Raw genomic sequence first — 5,000 nt, forward strand, 5'->3', positions numbered from 1 at the left:
CCCTATTAATCATTACCTCGGGTTCCGAAAACCAACAAAATAGAACCGAGGTCCTATTCCATTATTCCATGCACACAGTATTCAGGCGGGCTTGCCTGCTTTAAGCACTCTAATTTGTTCAAAGTAAACGTGCCGGCCCACCGAGACACTCAATAAAGAGCACCCTGGTAGGATTTCAACGGGGTCCGCCTCGGGACGCACGAGCACGCACGAGGCGGTCGCACGCCTTCGGCTCGCCCCACCGGCAGGACGTCCCACGATACATGCCAGTTAAACACCGACGGGCGGTGAACCAACAGCGTGGGACACAAATCCAACTACGAGCTTTTTAACCGCAACAACTTTAATATACGCTATTGGAGCTGGAATTACCGCGGCTGCTGGCACCAGACTTGCCCTCCAATAGATACTCGTTAAAGGATTTAAAGTGTACTCATTCCGATTACGGGGCCTCGGATGAGTCCCGTATCGTTATTTTTCGTCACTACCTCCCCGTGCCGGGAGTGGGTAATTTGCGCGCCTGCTGCCTTCCTTGGATGTGGTAGCCGTTTCTCAGGCTCCCTCTCCGGAATCGAACCCTGATTCCCCGTTACCCGTTACAACCATGGTAGGCGCAGAACCTACCATCGACAGTTGATAAGGCAGACATTTGAAAGATGCGTCGCCGGTACGAGGACCGTGCGATCAGCCCAAAGTTATTCAGAGTCACCAAGGCAAACGGACCGGACGAGCCGACCGATTGGTTTTGATCTAATAAAAGCGTCCCTTCCATCTCTGGTCGGGACTCTGTTTGCATGTATTAGCTCTAGAATTACCACAGTTATCCAAGTAACGTGGGTACGATCTAAGGAACCATAACTGATTTAATGAGCCATTCGCGGTTTCACCTTAATGCGGCTTGTACTGAGACATGCATGGCTTAATCTTTGAGACAAGCATATGACTACTGGCAGGATCAACCAGGGAGCTGCGTCAACTAGAGCTGAGCAGCCGGCCGCCCGGGAGTGTGTCCCGGGGGCCCGCGCGAACACGCAAGCGTCCGCTCAATTATTCTGCAAACAGGAGGAGGCTGAGCTCCCCTGCACAACACACCTCGAAACCCTCTCAGGTCCCGGCGGCGCGCAGCGCCGTCCTAAGTACTTGGTCGGGTTCGAGAGAGGCGCAATCGCCCGGAGTTAGGCGAGTAGACGCTTTAGGTGCGACCACCCGTGCTCCCAACTGAGCTTGCCGCTGCCGACAGAGGCCCGGGAGCGTGCTGTCGTGGCATTGCCGGCGGGAGACAACACGCGCCACCTACGGTGACCGGCAGCTCCAACGCCAGCGCCACAGAAGGACAAAAGCCCCACTTGGGTGCCGAAGCGAACTCTCCCAGCACAGCGCACGCGCCAACACGTCCGCACAGCTGCGATACAAACCACCTGCGAGAACCGCTGGGGCGACCGAGCAGCAGACGGCGTCGCGGCGCCGAGCGCCGGGCGGCGGCGCATCCTCAGCGCACACAGTCCTCAATCGGACCAGCACACTGCAGATGGCCACCGCGCTTCGCACCGGGCCCGCGAGGACCTACTTTGGCCGCAAGGCGCCGCGAGCAGGGGGCGCCGGCGCGCAGCTGCGCCGCCTGCCGCGTCCGTCGGCCGGCGCGCCTGCCACTGGCCGCCCCCACCAGCCGGCTGTAGCGCGTGCGCCCACGCACCGCGCTGCCAGCACGCCGGGCGGCCCCCCCTCACCGGCCGGGGACGGTCCCACCCAGCCACCGCCGCGTATCGCCTCACACCCAGATCCCCTTTCGCGTTCGTGGGCATGGTGGGTCCCCTTTCACGTTCGTGGGCATGGTGGGTATCCCTGAAACAACCGGTTAATAGCTCGACCGATCGTCGCCAACACTGATTCACCTCTAGCGAGAACAACCGCACCACAACGGGTTACCTGTTGTTCATTTGCGTAACGTCACCAGCAAACGTAGACGTCCATCGCCATTTGCAACGAGTATTGCATGCCTGTGTCAGGTGTCACAACACACTACGTCTGCCCACATAGACGCAACAACATGTGCACGCCTCGAGAACACGTGGAAGGTAGCCCCCGTACGTATGCGGTGTCCATTGCGCGAACGACTGTCAGCCGGCCTCTGCAGGATGTCGCAGATGTGGAACGCGGTGCAACATGCTATCACGGTGTGTGAGAAGAGACGACTACGTCCGAATACACGCTCCACTACATCAACAGACTGCTCATGCTGATCGCCATCCAGGGCGTCCGTTCCTCCCACACGTCTGAATGGCGTACCACACTGCAATCCAGCTCTTATAGGGAGACGACACGTAGCTGCGTGCACAATATTTGGACTGTATGGTCTGCCGTTGCTAGGCGCAGTCGTCGTACGGTCACACATGTGCCACGATGTATCATTCAGTACATACGGACCAATGTGCAGTACAGTTTGTGGGTTTTGCGTACATCGGCGGACAGGTGACAGGCCGTACCACAACGTAGGCTGAGTACGTCGGCATGCGAAGGGCATTGAACATGCAAACTTCTCAACGACCAGCTTGCGAAGGCAGGGGGGAAGGGGGGGGGGCATGTACGTCCTGCTGCTATCCACATTACAGTGTATAGCAGGAGCATGTGGAAAGTCAGCAACACCTGCAAGGTGTTTAACATGACGCGATACACAGGGGACCGGGCAGTGCGAATAGCGAACTATATTGCGAGGGTTGCGGTTAGGCAACACTACACTAATTTAACGAGTTGCATAACAATTACAGAGCAGGTTCAGCGACAACGTGCGTCAGGTTAAGGCGCAATATAGGTTAGGTTGAGGCACAATATAGGTTAGGTTAAGGCACAACATGGGTTACGTTAAGGCACAACATGGGTTACGTTAAGGCACAACATGGGTTACGTTAAGGCACAAATTAGGTTACGTTAAGGCACAAATTAGGTTACGTTAAGGCACAAATTAGGTTACGTTAAGGCACAAATTAGGTTACGTTAAGGCACAAATTAGGTTACGTTAAGGCACAAATTAGGTTACGTTAAGGCACAAATTAGGTTACGTTAAGGCACAAATTAGGTTACGTTAAGGCACAAATTAGGTTACGTTAAGGCACAAATTAGGTTACGTTAAGGCACAAATTAGGTTACGTTAAGGCACAAATTAGGTTACGTTAAGGCACAAATTAGGTTACGTTAAGGCACAAATTAGGTTACGTTAAGGCACAAATTAGGTTACGTTAAGGCACAAATTAGGTTACGTTAAGGCACAAATTAGGTTACGTTAAGGCACAAATTAGGTTACGTTAAGGCACAAATTAGGTTACGTTAAGGCACAAATTAGGTTACGTTAAGGCACAAATTAGGTTACGTTAAGGCACAAATTAGGTTACGTTAAGGCACAAATATGGGTTAGGTTAAGGTACAATATGGGTTAGGTTAAGGTACAATATGGGTTAGGTTAAGGTACAATATGGGTTAGGTTAAGGTACAATATGGGTTAGGTTAAGGCACAACTTAGGTTAGGTTAAGGCACAACATAGGTTAGGTTAAGGCACAACATAGGTTAGGTTAAGGCACAACATAGGTTAGGTTAAGGCACAACATAGGTTAGGTTAAGGCACAACATAGGTTAGGTTAAGGCACAACATAGGTTAGGTTAAGGCACAACATAGGTTAGGTTAAGGCACAACATAGGTTAGGTTAAGGCACAACGTAGGTTAGGTTAAGGCACAACGTAGGTTAGGTTAAGGCACAACGTAGGTTAGGTTAAGGCACAACGTAGGTTAGGTTAAGGCACAACGTAGGTTAGGTTAAGGCACAACGTAGGTTAGGTTAAGGCACAACGTAGGTTAGGTTAAGGCACAACGTAGGTTAGGTTAAGGCACAACGTAGGTTAGGTTAAGGCACAACGTAGGTTAGGTTAAGGCACAACGTAGGTTAGGTTAAGGCACAACGTAGGTTAGGTTAAGGCACAACGTAGGTTAGGTTAAGGCACAACGTAGGTTAGGTTAAGGCACAACGTAGGTTAGGTTAAGGCACAACGTAGGTTAGGTTAAGGCACAACGTAGGTTAGGTTAAGGCACAACGTAGGTTAGGTTAAGGCACAACGTAGGTTAGGTTAAGGCACAACGTAGGTTAGGTTAAGGCACAACGTAGGTTAGGTTAAGGCACAACGTAGGTTAGGTTAAGGCACAACGTAGGTTAGGTTAAGGCACAACGTAGGTTAGGTTAAGGCACAACGTAGGTTAGGTTAAGGCACAACGTAGGTTAGGTTAAGGCACAACGTAGGTTAGGTTAAGGCACAACGTAGGTTAGGTTAAGGCACAACGTAGGTTAGGTTAAGGCACAACGTAGGTTAGGTTAAGGCACAACGTAGGTTAGGTTAAGGCACAACGTAGGTTAGGTTAAGGCACAACATAGGTTAGGTTAAGGCACAACATAGGTTAGGTTAAGGCACAACATAGGTTAGGTTAAGGCACAACATAGGTTAGGTTAAGGCACAACATAGGTTAGGTTAAGGCACAACATAGGTTAGGTTAAGGCACAACATAGGTTAGGTTAAGGCACAACGTAGGTTAGGTTAAGGCACAACGTAGGTTAGGTTAAGGCACAACGTAGGTTAGGTTAAGGCACAACGTAGGTTAGGTTAAGGTACAACGTAGGTTAGGTTAAGGTACAACGTAGGTTAGGTTAAGGTACAACGTAGGTTAGGTTAAGGTACAACGTAGGTTAGGTTAAGGTACAACGTAGGTTAGGTTAAGGTACAACGTAGGTTAGGTTAAGGTACAACGTAGGTTAGGTGAAGGCGCAATGTAGGTTAGGTTAAGGTACGATATACCTTAGGTTAAGGTACAATATCGCTTAGGTTAAGGTACAATATAGCTTAGGTTAAGGTACACGTTGTAGGGAAAGGTGTATTTTGGGGGGGGAGGGGGCGGCAGGTTCGTTGATAGTGATTATCGTAAGTGCATGCCTGCGGGATCATCCGATTTGTCACGTCAGGA

General features: G+C 50.8%; 1 non-coding gene across 1 annotated transcript in view; it reads right to left on the reverse strand.

Annotated features, from left to right (window-relative positions):
- Positions 1-966, reverse strand: part of LOC126443800 (small subunit ribosomal RNA) — a 1,909-nt gene extending 943 nt beyond the window's left edge. Inside the window, exon 1 of the ribosomal RNA XR_007582188.1 lies at positions 1-966. This exon is cut by the window's left edge and continues 943 nt beyond it. This is a non-coding gene — a ribosomal RNA (small subunit ribosomal RNA).
- Between the last annotated feature and the right edge of the window lie 4,034 nt (positions 967-5,000).

The sequence above is a fragment of the Schistocerca serialis genome, unplaced genomic scaffold, assembly GCF_023864345.2.
Source record: "Schistocerca serialis cubense isolate TAMUIC-IGC-003099 unplaced genomic scaffold, iqSchSeri2.2 HiC_scaffold_188, whole genome shotgun sequence".
NCBI lineage: Eukaryota > Metazoa > Arthropoda > Insecta > Orthoptera > Acrididae > Schistocerca > Schistocerca serialis.